This window comes from Epargyreus clarus, unplaced genomic scaffold (genome assembly GCF_041222505.1).
Source record: "Epargyreus clarus isolate Ecla_fem2 unplaced genomic scaffold, WU_Ecla_fem_2.2 ptg000007l, whole genome shotgun sequence".
NCBI lineage: Eukaryota > Metazoa > Arthropoda > Insecta > Lepidoptera > Hesperiidae > Epargyreus > Epargyreus clarus.
Genome location: NW_027332215.1, coordinates 4,300,401 through 4,314,409, shown reverse-complemented (window position 1 = coordinate 4,314,409; position 14,009 = coordinate 4,300,401). Strand labels below are relative to the sequence as shown.

Sequence of the window (14,009 nt, the reverse complement as noted above, 5' to 3'; positions counted from 1 at the left end):
AAAGCAGACAAGGACTACCTTTAGACTAAAAGTATTTCCTTTGCTTAGACACCGAAATCAGATTATAAGGATTTCGTAAATTGTTTAAAAATTGGGTACTGGACAGTTATAACAATAAAATATGAAATATGTTGGATATGATAGCTTATAAGTAAACATAAATTATGCAGTATTTCGTTTATTTTTTAATACGTTCTAAGTATTTTAATTTTTAAAAAGAAATTTTCGATTTTTTATCTGTGGATTTTAAATCCCAAAACGGCGACAGTGCTGCCTCAAATGTCATGTGACGTCACTACATCGAAACCAAACAAGACAAATAATAATTAAATCGTTTGCTGTTAGAGTTGGTTGAATTTATGTTGTGAACCGAAATGAAGCCGTACTATATTAAAGCTGATAGCGTGAACCTGCTTAAAGAATCTCCACATATGCAGTGCAATAAATCAAAATGGATACAAAAACTTCCGTGAGATAACCTATGGAAATATCAAATAAACAACGTAAGTAAAACATTCTTTATATTTTCATTTAATCATATCGGACAATTAAAACATTTCTTAACTGACTTCAGACAGAAGAAAGGTTGTCTTCAAGTGATTATTAAGATTTTTTTAAATATACTTATATTCTTATGTGAACTGTTTTAAGGTTATTAATTGGTTATATTTATATTTACAGATCTTCCCGACAATCGTATAGTGACGACGTTATAGAGTATGTGCAGTTTAAGAGGAAGGCAAGTTTGTGTTTTATGAAAAGTAAAAGTTGTCCTGAACACAAGGTACATCAATGAAAATGAAAATGTGATGACTGTCCTGCCTAGAAGAAGTGAGGAGCCAAAAGTTTCGAAAGTGGGCACCAGTCTGAAATACATAAAGTAAAGTACACGGGAAATAGTACTTCTTTACTTGCGTAACCTACCCAACAAGATGAAGGAAGAAAAGTGACCATACAGTTCCTATTATTGCATTGCAATTTAATTCTGAAAATGACAGTGATAAAAATATATATCCATTTGTTACGGAAAATAATTTTAGTAATGAAGAAAAGCAGACACGCAAGCAGCACAAAAATTTAGCTTAGGTGATCTGTAGTAATTATTATAACTGTAACATATGATAAATATATACAAAAGTTCTACTGTGTGTACTCACTAATAGAACCATATAAACCAAATAAACAAAGAAATCGGTTAATAAAATACTAATATTAGCAAATCATGTATTTTTAATTATACAGTCATGTAACTTAATCAGTGCACATGCACCATCAATAATAACACAGTCATGAAATATTTTAATTGTGTCCTATTAATTACAGAATGGGCCCTTAAAATAGAATTCTCATAGACGTCTTATAATTCTATTCTTATCATAGATATCTATATAATATATTAAATATATGAATACTTCCACTTGCTGTTTTGTTTTGATTACGTCCCGTTCCAATGATTTGGAATTGACGAATCACTCGAGAGTTACTAAATTTATTCCTTTTTTTCAATAATACTTCTCTTACATAGATAGTATAAAATGTCATTGCTTGCAAACAGAGGATTTAAACATATAAGAATCTGCAAGTTCTTTAACGTTTATGAGATTTGGGTTTAGGAACTTGTATAAGCAAATTTGTTAGGATATTTAGCGATCGTACTTGAACACATCGTCACTGCACACGCCTTGTAATTTGACATTCTTGCAATTGTACTAATAAAAGTTAAATAATTCCCAAGATTTCCCCTGAAGTATGTGTAGCGTCGAAGTTTATTTCTATATTTTCAATGTGTTGACGTCACGCTACGAAATGACACTTGACCGCCTGTTTTGGCGTAACGTTCCGTTTACCGTAATAAAAATATGTTTTTATTAATAAATAGCCCTTTTTTCGAAAAAATGATCAATGAAAGGCAAATATAATACGTATATGAATTCATTAAAACAGTTTCCCAAAAAGTGTCAAGTAGCCAATTGTACTTACATATTTATTGTCATAAGTTTTAAATTTGCGACGTCGCATAGAAAACTATATGTTCACATGCCAACACGTTAAGGTGAATGAACTCCGAGAGCACGCCGGATTTTGCTATAACAGTTCAATACTGGTACCAGCGCTTTTTGTGTGCTTATCATCGTCCATCACATAAACCTTCCTAAATATTTTATATCTTTGGCTATTTATATATTGAGGTACGAATTTTGGATCTAAAAATAGTTTATCAATTCATGGCGGCCAACGAAACGTAAAGGTCACCATAGGTATGAACCAGAGGTGACTGACATAAGATTTCCGGGCGTTTGTATACTCGCGACACACACTCAGGGTCCCACAGGGGGGTGGGGGTGGCGAGAAGGGGCTATTAGTGTGTCTAAACTAAGTGTAACAGTTCTTGTATAGTCTTCTTAATTATAAAAAAAAGTATAGCTAATTCTACAGCGGTGTTAATTTTGGCCTATAATAAGTTAGCTGCCAGCAACATAGGCGTTTCGAACCCGATAACCATCTGTTCACAGCGACAAAAACATAGCATTCGTTCAACCGTGCTGATACAGTACAATGTTCAGAACGTTGGGAAATTGTATTTGTCACGTGCTGCGGGTTTAATCATATTGTAGAGACTAGAGATGAGGTTGCAAAAGCTTTAAAAAAGCTTGTTTCACAAGCTTTTTTGATAAATTTCCTTAAATTCTCTATTACTTTTTAATGCCAACGTAAACAAAAAATAATAAAGAAGTAAAGAACAAAGGTTTAAATTGGACCGAACTCGGTCTGACAAGTTGCATTCAAATCTTGGGCAAAAATCTAAAATCAAGAATATGAATTAAGGGTCATCGTGAATATGCCGTAAGTGCCTTACGAAAATTATGCAACAAACTGTCAACCATATCGTGTGACACACATAAAATATGCAATTAATTTCGGATGGTCCCACAACTAGCTATTATCCGCGCCGTCATTCGCATTTAGAAGTCTACCTATATCCTGTTCTGAACCTTTGACGTGCCTACAAATTTCACGACCATCGGTTATGTAGCTAAGGCGTGAAAGTGTACCTTCTAAACAAACTAACATATGTAACATTAGTTATGATTAGGATTTTTGTATTATCACCTTTGGACGTAAACGGCGCGGGTGTACGGCCTCGTCAACCGTACAGAGGCCCGACGGAACTCTGGCTTTGTGCGTGCGTTGGTTTTTGTATCGCCGCTGTCCTCGCCCGGCCACGTGGGTGCCGTGAGTCACGCTACAAACGAGTTTTCCGTTCTCTTGGACCAACCCCACAAGTTGGGCAGCTTGTATGATCAGTTTCAATAGTGTAAGAATACGATATCGTCATAGTACTAATATTGTTCGGTACCATACTGAACTATTGTATTTTATAATAGCATGACAATATTTATGTAGGTAGAAATAATTATTATTCAATATGTTTATACCTATAATATGCTGTTCTACTGAATTTTACTAATAATATGAAATTTATATGGCAATACTTGAATTTTATAATTGTTGGTGTTAGACAAGATATAGAACAAAATAGACGGTAGTCAGTTGTTCTTGTTTATTAATGTATAGGTAATTATTATTAAATATACATTATTAAAGAAATAAGCGTTTTACTTATTAAATAACAGTTCGTATGCCATATTAAAAAAATGTCTTATTAGACATTTTGTATTCCGTTCAAGAGATAGAAACCTGTGACAAACGGAGCGGAGGCTTAGTACTTGGTTCCCTGAAAAACACTTAGCTGAGTAACTTTTAACGAATTCCCCAAAATCCTAAGCTGTCAAGAATATTATGAGTGCTTCTCAAATATTACAAAAACTAAAAGACTGGCATGCTATTTCTCTTATGTGAATACGAATTGATTGTAATCTCTATATACGGCAGCGTAACGTTAACCAAAAAAATATCAGACAATCAATAAACATTCATTAACCTGCCTTTATATTTGTCTCTTATATTTGCTTATTAACAGTCGGGTAATTATATTTCAAATTATGGTATGCACCTAGTGGAATGTATTTTTTTTGGCAAATTAGTCCAACGTGTAATAGTGGCATTAAACGCGTCGGTCCACCGACCAACTTCACCTGTATGCAGAGCGACATAAGGTCGGCGCCGCGGTGACTCATTAGCCCATTACGCGAGATGAAATTGTTTGCGCGAGCAAAAAGCGTAATAGTTGATAACAAAGTAAACGAATAACCGTGCGGTTGAGGATACGACATTACTCAATAAGTCATTCATACAGTCATACTCGGAAAATAAACCATATAAGATAGATACACTTATTCACAAACACACGTTTCAATTTACGCCCGTTTGTAATAATCAACGTATCCATTTTTTGTCTACCAAAGACAAATTTTAGGCATTCTAGCAGGCAGTAATTTTCAAATTTCAGAATTTGGTAGGCAAAACATTGGGCAGATTAAGTATTAATAAAGGGCGTTAGTCCTCAGGGGTACCAACGTATCTGTAGCCGACCTCAGGGTTAATCTCAAATCTTAACTTGATCTCACATAAAATATATGTGCGGCAGTGGCCATTTACCATCAAGTGGAATTAATGTTCGTTTGATACTTATTTATTTCACACAAAACAAAGTATTTAATATCAGCTTCAGATATAACCGATATTTACTGATGTATGTATTATATCGCCCGATATATTGGAACGATACTGCTATTATCTCGTATATCTTCAACGTTATACCGATACCTGTGTGTCCCAAAAACAGAGAACTTTCATATATCATTAACAGATGGAACAGGAAATTGGAGTGACGTGACAGCGAACTCTCATTCAGAAGTAGAACAATCTCTTTAATTTGTTACCAACGCCTGTAAGTATTGACAGACTATTCGAATGAAAAGTGGATTCTACGATGGAATGCCAGATTCTATTAACATATGTGCAATTAAGTCGCAGTCGTAGTACAGTTAATAATTCAACATTTTAGATAGGCAGAGGATATTAAATTTCAAACTTTGGTAGGCAAAATAGGATAGATAGATTATGAATAAGGAGTATTACAAGTGAGTTTAAATTAATTCCAATACAGTACCTAGTCAGGTACTGACGCTATGTCAGAAAGCCTGATTTACAGGCTAGGTCTATTGCGGCTAGCCTGTTGTAGCGTTAATACAATTAGGAGGCCCTTTAGAGCCGGTAATGCACTAAGATTACGGAAATTGCTTGCCACATCCACTGCCAGTTGTTTACGTATGGGCCAATACGATTTCCTAGTTCTGACACAATCCGCTAGGGGCGCTGATTGGAATTTGTATGGGTAAATACGTAAACAAATACCAAAACAGTCATATTTGTCGAAACGTAAAAACTCCTGGTAAGGGTACAGTAGAGTTGCCCACTAAAATCGGTATATTCGGTATATGACATAACAATAATACTCAATTTTGTACAATATTAAATTTTGGCGAACTGCCTTCATCCCAAAATAGTCTTAAATTATCAACACAATTTATTAAAATTCGCCACGCTGTATCAAAAATGTGTAAAGAAATCGGGATAATTTGCATCCGCTGAAATCGTTGAAAAATCAATGCATTTCGGTATTTCGGAGGACTGGGCCAATATCGTTAGAAATACTGAAAAATTGGTATCTTCATCATCAATCTATCAATCCAATAAGCTTCACAAGGCAAGGTTCACCTCTTAAAACTAGTCACAGTTTATTTTTAATTTATTATTGCCGGTTACGTGACGGTATTCTGATGGTCTAAACTAGGCATATAGGTCAGCAATAGCGGAAAATAAAATCTGATAGCCCGATATTGCTTTTAACTGAAAGATTGACGATCAGTCCATGTACCCTTTGAAATAAAAAATCTGAATAGGGCAATAGCTTTGACGGAGCCTCGTGAACGAAATCTGCGTATACCTACAAAATGTTAACATATACTTAATAGTTTTTATCGATTCTATATAGGACCAGCACGTTATTCTATTAACTGAGGTTTTTGCAGCATGAGTAGGGTAAAATAAATCTTCGATTAGGTCTGTAATTTGAGATGTTTTTACAAAATCATTGTGAAGGAAAAACTGGAAAGGATTGAGATTAGGAAAAAGGGAAAAGCGAAATATATACAATGATTTTGTAAAAACATCTCAAATTACAGACCTAATCGACCAAATCTAAATCCTTTGCCAATTAGTAGAGAATTTGAGTTTTAAAATAACTTCAGTAATTAGGATTGTCGATAAAATAAACATTTGTAAACAGCGTGAATATATATAGATAAGTTATTGGTATTTTAATACTCGTACCAATAAGTTTCATTTCCTTCCATCTCACTTCTGGACACATGTCTCCTATTTGGAAAGAATTTAGGCCAAATTCAACTACACTCGTCAACCGTGGATTGGTAGACTTTTAACATGTCAAGCGTGTGGAACAGCAATAATATATCTTGTGATCCTTTTGGTGCATATTGTAACAATAGAAGCAAGTTGTTGCATTTGAAAAATTGGAGGTACATTATTGGTTGTTATTTATTGAGGTCTTGGATTACTCGTGTGTATTGAAAATTCATACCACTAAAATATAATCGTCTATTACTACTACGCTATTAAAGTAGTAAAATAAACTATGTAATGTGAAAACACTCGCTTTGTAATTGATTAAATAAAATTAACCATAACAGCTCAAGAACCAAGTAACGAGAGAACATCTCTCCGTGCGAATCAGAGCGGATCACTTGCACGCACGCAGCACATCTCGGGTTAAATTCATACTACGTACGAGTACATTCGTATTTGCCAGTAATTATCTTAAGTGCACATTAAAATTTTTCGTCGCCTTCAAACCGTTACTGCCCACAATCGGGCCCGAGTCTCCTCTCAACGTGGAAAAAGGTCATAATTCATCCATACACACATCTTTGAGAACACTTTTTTTAAAGAACTAACGTGTGTAAGTTTGCTCTCGATGTTTTTATTCCTCGTTAAAACAAGTGAGAATTTCTGATACGCTCATATCGTTGAAAAATTAGAGGCCTGGGGTTTGAACCTCAGACCCTCCAATTGAGAGGCGGATTTCCAAAGCCTTGTTTAGATTTGTAATCAACAAGGTGGACTTTCAAATTTAACAAAAGACACCAAATTTGAAACTTATATCCGATATTATAATAAACGTACTACGTACATGTACTTAGTTTTCAGACATTGATCCGACGGCGGCGAACTAAAAAAGACAAACTTGACGGCAATTTACTTCTGCTAATGATGGTAATAAAAACCATAGAATCGTGAAAGACAATGAATGTCGCAAAACTATTCACACGTTTTTGTTTGGCTCGTGTAAATAGACCGGGGATTGTGGTTCTTATGACATTTTATAGTTATGGAGAAGTAAATAATCATGTGACCTCCTACGAGAAATATTTGAACGAACTGCGGATCACGTACAGATAATCATCTACTGATTAGGTAAAATTTAGTTTTACGTATTTATTTCAGATACACTATTGATTATGTTTGCCATAAAAAGTACATACGAGTATTATTGCAAATTAAAATCTTTCATTAATATGTATATGAAGAGATATTGAGTATTAGCTTTTTAGATAGATCTTACTCGTGAGGCCTATCTCCAGCAAACACGCTACTACTTTAACACCCAAGATCGACGATTTACTTGATTTTCTGATACTAGATACAGCGTTCAAATAAAACAAACAGCAAGTAAAACGTGATAAGGCACCGATGCAATTGTCGAAAAGCAGATTGCCGATGTTCAAAGTAGCATGTCTGCTAGGGTGGAATGTCTCACTTCGGCTTCGCTTTTTTATCACCTTTACTTTGCTATCATAAGACGCGATTAACAGTGGTAACTCATCTACAGAAATATCATTTAAAATAATAATATATTTTGACAAAAAAAATGGTTGCCTGTAAAGTCGGTTTTACGGGCAAAGATTTTACGTGACAACGTCTTTTTCTCGGTAGAATATTTATTGATATGAATATAATTAAATTGCACAATAGGAACAAGGAATTGAATGAAAATAAGAATTGCACAAATTTTAACTATAGAAATATATTTTGTTTAGTCTCTAGTGCTGCGCGCGCGGCAGACCGATCATAGTTGAGTGGGAGAGAGACGCAAGGCATTCGGCGGCCCTCTCTCTCGTTCGGTGACTCATCGTAACGTTACCGGGCGTTACACTTTTTCATAAGTGACTCCCAGCCGCAACCTAATTTAAGACGTTGTCACGTCAAAAAACTTCTTTTTGATATCTATCCAAATCATACATTTGTAATTGCGCAAGTTAAATAAATGATTGGTACATTAGGCAGCAGTTAAATAAACCCTATATTTGCAGTTCTTGTGCATACATAGCTATCCTAACTGCGTTCCTGTATGTTAGAACACGGTCGGAAATTCCATGTGGGTGCTGTCAATACATTCAACCAGTATTTACCAGTGTATTCGTAGACCGTAAATTTAATTTTAAATGTGAAGCTCTTATATACCTATTTAGATGCTCTGAATTTGTAGCACAGGCATTTAATAAACGAGTGCCCTGGGCGACCGCGCTTCGTCCCTGCGTTTTCGTCTAACTATGTTTTGTCATACGTGAATCGTGATCGAATGTTACGATAGCTAAGCATATTTCGGAAAATACTAACGCTGTTAATAATCAATCTAACCATTTATTGCTTATCAAAGATCGAGATTCGATCATAAATCTTCTAGAAATTTTAATCAAACTCAAAGCATAAGGGCATAAGAGATAGCGTAAGTTAGCTTAACTGAAGTAATGATTTTACATATATCCGGAATCGCCGAAAAATCTATGGTGTGGACGTAATCGGTAAAATAACTTACTAATCGGCTCTAAATTCACAATAACAACATTCAACAAGCAGTAATAAAAATAGATGTTCAGAATACGTCATTTAAAGATTCACAAATGAGATTTGCAACGTACTATTTTTGGCTAAGAAATAGACGGGTCAAATGATTGATCTCAAAACGAATAAAGCAGAAAGCATCTTTGCTTTCTGCTAAACGTATGATAGTAGACATAAGCTAATGTACGATTCCATGTATACAGGTTTCGCGACAAGATTTCACAGTACAATTCGCACAGAATCCAGATCACGTCCGCAATTAACAGCGCGGCGGCGAACGACAGCCATTACCCCACCACCACGTGTTTTTAACGAGCGATAAGATGCTTAGAAATAACACTGGTTTAAGATGTTTATATGAAACTTTATTTTGCACAGGCCTACGAGCTCGCTTACAATCAGTTGCAATATGTTTTCTTATAGATAGTACCACCGGATAAGGAACAAGTAGAAACTTTATGAAAACAAATATTCAAGAGTGAATTATAGAAATGTGTAAATATTCAAATAGTATCAAAACGTTTGCATACATAGTTTGTTGGAGGTTTCTCAGAATTTAATAACTTAATATTTTAATAACAAGCATTTTACTAACTCGCTATATTACAAACAATCACAAATAGATTAGTACAATTATTATCATCATCATTATCAACAATCAGTTACTGTCCCAGTGCTGGGCACAGGTCTCCTCTCATAATGAGAAGGATTAGGCCATAGTCCACCGCGCTGGCCAAGTGCGTATTGGTAGACTTCACATACCTTCGAGATTTTTTTTTATATATCTCTCAGGTATGCAGGTTTCCTCACGATGTTTTCCTTCACCGTTAAGCGAGTGATAATTTATTTGTAATACGCACATAACTTTGAAAAATTAGAGGCGTGCCTGGGATTTGAACCTCGGACCCCTCGATCGAGAGGCTGAGTTTCTTAACCACTAGGCTATCACTGCTTTTTTTTCTTCGTACAATCATACGATTGAAAAACATTACACTCCGGAGTAGTCTGTCGCTTTAGTTCTCTTTCAGGGTATTCTCCTTGTTAAACAATTGTTACAATATATTTATGCATATAAAGGATCTTTAAAAATGTATCTTAAAAATATTCGTAAAACAAGCTACACCATTAACCGTTGACCCAAGAGCTGGGTCAACGGTGATACATTTCACTCAAACAATTGGTATAGCAATTCAAAGAGGAAATGCTACCAGCGTGTTGGGAGCCTTGCCCAAATACAGTGATGGCGACAATTTTTTATGGTAGTTTTTGTTTTTCATTTTTGAATATATTTAAATTTTGTAAACAAATTCTTTTTTTAATTTATAGTTTAATTTATTATTTTTTACTTTATTTTTTTATGTCATTATTAACTGTAATTTCAAATATATAGACTTAACGGGTTAAGGTTTCGGTTATTATTGAGCTGAATAGCTGCCACTCATTACAATTGAAAATGATTTTATCAGCGTCATTGTACGCGTTAATCCATAGTTACACTTGGACTAGTAAACCTAGAGTAAGAAAGTATCAACTTCGTCATAAGTATGTCATTAATAAACTTGGAGTAACCTCGGATTAACTATTCATTTCTTATTCCGGGTTTATCGAATAAAATATAGCAACACTCAAAGTAAAAAGAAGAATGAATGTTTTAAAAGTAAAAAGAATGAGTCAATGAATTAATGCATGTATAAAAATGACAGTGATAACGTATATTTTGAAATGACAAATTCAAACTCGACAGCTTTCAAGAGTTCAAAATACTCAAATGCCTAAGTCCATACTAGCTGTTTGTCGTTATATTTGAAATACATAAAATTTTAAACCAACTGCCAGGAAAATTGGTTAATTTTCGTCACAATCGTTTGATAAGTAATCGATCTTATCACTCCATATTTATGGAGAACAGTTATTAAATTATATATTTCAACTACCCTGTAAGGTAGCGTGCATCATCAATATATATATAGCGGCATAAAATATTTACATCATTTCAAAGACCGTAGTCGAAACCCTGTGGTTCGATCACGGGGATGTGTCCGTCACATTTAGTTCTGCATAATAACAGCAGATGCTGAATAAAGCTCTGCTGCGTATACTTTTCAGAGGCATTTCAACTTAGCCTTCAGGGGTTAAGGGGCTTCCGTGGCAGATCTCAATTAGGAATCTATTCTTAACTGGTGTTAATCATTTGCCCATGGGCAGCATTACCCATTTACTAGTCCACCACTAGGTTGAATACTACTCCTATATTATTAAAATATCATGAAATGCAAAATTAACATTTCGTATCAGTTAGGGTTTCTGGTCGGGAATTCCCGGGAAATTCACGATGAGTCGGGACGGGAAAAAGGGGCCGGGATCCCGGGAAATTTCAAAGGTCCCAAAAAATCTTTAAAAAATCGTAAATTACTCCTGGATTTTAACATTTATGATGCTCTTGACATGCAATCAATCAGAACATATTTACAATGTTCGAGTAGACCTTATCACGTAAGAATATGTCATTTGAGCCCAAATTAATACCGAAATTTAAACTACACATATTGTTATATTATGGTAGTGGTTACAAGCTGAGGGATATGAAATATGTTTAAAAAATTAAGAATCAGGACAATATAAGAAATACATTTTTAAATAAGGCACTAAATGATATCTTTAAAAAAATATAAATAAAATTGGGCAAGTGCAAGTCGAACTCGTACCAAGAGGGTTCCGTACCACCAATCTTTTTTTATTTTGAGTATTAGTTGTTATTGCAGCTATTGAAGTAAAAGCATTGTGAAAATTAGAACGGTCTACCTATTACGGTTTTATAGATAAATAGAAACACGTCGAAAAATAGCGGTTTCTTGTATGGCGACCTCCATTTATTTTCACCTTTTTTATTTTTAGTTATAGCGGCCACTATTATACGTACTCTGCAAAATTTTCTAATGTCTATCTACATATTACGGTTCAAAACTGATGGAGAAACAGCGGAGGTTTAGTAATAAGGTACCCGTTTTTACTCTTTGGTTAAAAATAACGCTGCAACCATGGTTTTTCATACCGAATCCCATCCGATTTATACTTAGTTACTCTTTTATTATTATAATCAATTTTTATTGTCTTCAGAAGACAACATAGATCTAGTACAACTCTGGTTAGAAAAGGCTGTGATATTTAATTTCTCATTGTTAAGACTGAAACATTATTTTGTTAAGGCTCCCCTGTACGCCTGCCTGCGGTGAAGTGCGGTGCCATATATTTTAAACTCTGACCCATAGATTTGACAGGCAGAGTTTCTAATCACTATTATATTAATAGCATAGCTACTTAGCGACACTCCTAAATGTCTTTAAATATTTTAATCCTAAATGGTTTTCTACTATTTTCTTCAGGTTATTTGTGCACGTGGTTGGTGAGAAACTGTACTCCTTTTACGTAAATGTCATCATTCAAAAACCATTTTCCCCACTTATTCGACACTTCTGCTGGCTAAGCTACGCCTATAATTCCGAGCATAGCTCCCTCCGTAGTCCATAAGTCATCATTAGCTCAAATACTTTCGAATTCAGGCATTGAGGAATTTGGGATAAGAAATCACTCCGTACTTTTCCGGACGTAAACTAGCTGAATTGGATTTTTCAAGTGACCTCATTCGCACAACAACAATGTATACGGGTGTGACATGGAGTCATAGACATGATTTTTGCCTTGTCCCTGTTGATTTTAAGTCCCGTCCGTTGTGAGATATTGTGGACGTCACGTAGGTTTTGACTGTGGTAGAACCCTTTGTGGTTTGACTCCAGGGGCACCACCGCCACACCTATTTCTACCTAATATCGGCAGTATTTCGGCAGTAACGCTGTTGTATTCCGGTTTGAAGGTGTGGTAAGGGAAACAAAACTTTTCGAGGCGTTACTAAGCTAGCTTATTCCATATTAAGTATTAGAATGTATTTGCCATTAGTGTTAACTATTGCTACTTTATTGATAAGGCCGTCAATTTATATTTCTTACTTTTATCTTTGTATATAATAAAGTTTTGTGAGAGTGACTGCTGCCGATGGATTAGATTCTAGCTTTGGTTTTGTTACTCTGACTAACACAAGGGCCCCTCTTCATACGCATTTCAAAATCTCTATGTACATATAGTTGATCTGGGATCACTGAAAAGCCGAGCACCGTCAAGTTTATATAATAGCACAATTATACTCCCTAGCCTACTACTATATAGATGACCGCTAGTGGCAAAATTTCATGTGCACTTCTGCGCGCGCTTGTAGCACACGTTAATTCAACGATCTAGCTATTGAACCACTTGTTTAGCAGTCGTTAAACCTTCTTAGAGATCTTATGGATAATAGATTAAACATTCAACATAGATCGGCCGCTAACCCGTACTTCTTTCCACAAATTCGTATAGCGGAGTAGCGTAGGATAATACGGTCTAGGCCTCCCACAGTTGCAGGAAGTGGGTCATACCCAGAAATAAGACTTAAAATGGTTGGAGACATAGAATTCATAACGTTTCGACAATTTCCCGAGTTCCCGGGAATTCCCGGGAAAATGTGGTCGCGTATTCCCGTGTGCCGAGAAGAAAATAATGCCGGGAAATCAGAAACCCTAGTATTAGCGTAATTATCTCAGCTCCGCCGAGCAACGCGATTCGAGACGGCACTTGCAATTGGAGAATCTGCATCGCAACTTCGTAATATTTCGATTGCAAGTCCCGGCTTATTGCTCTTTATACGTATCTAGCATACTATAATAAGCATTTATGTCATTTGATTTTTTGTACCGATATTTTGACAGCTTTATTTTTCTAATGTAATAATAATCTATAAAGGGTGCTTACTGATTGGTGTAAAATACAGTATTTTTTTACGACACAATATTAGTCATTTTTTACTTTTCTCCAACCATTTAAATTTTATTTTTATGTTACCGAATTGGGAGTATATGGTTTAATTTAGTTGATGTGTCAATTTAATAAATATCTATCAAATTGAAGTCTTACAAATCAAAAGTAGTTCCGGAAACCAGATCAAAGAAGCCTCCAAAAATTAGGAGAGAATATTACATAAGTAGCTACTGCAGCACATAGAAATTTATAAATATCCACATGTAGTGTACCAT

General features: G+C 35.1%; 1 protein-coding gene and 1 long non-coding RNA gene across 4 annotated transcripts in view; one reads left to right on the top strand and one right to left on the bottom strand.

Annotated features, from left to right (window-relative positions):
- Positions 1-14,009, bottom strand: part of Evi5 (ecotropic viral integration site 5) — a 142,761-nt gene that overhangs the window by 106,743 nt on the left and 22,009 nt on the right. The window lies entirely within an intron of this gene.
- Positions 110-1,303, top strand: LOC140743257 (uncharacterized). Its single transcript, XR_012102425.1, has 2 exons — positions 110-503; positions 682-1,303. It is a non-coding gene; the product is annotated as an uncharacterized LOC140743257 (long non-coding RNA).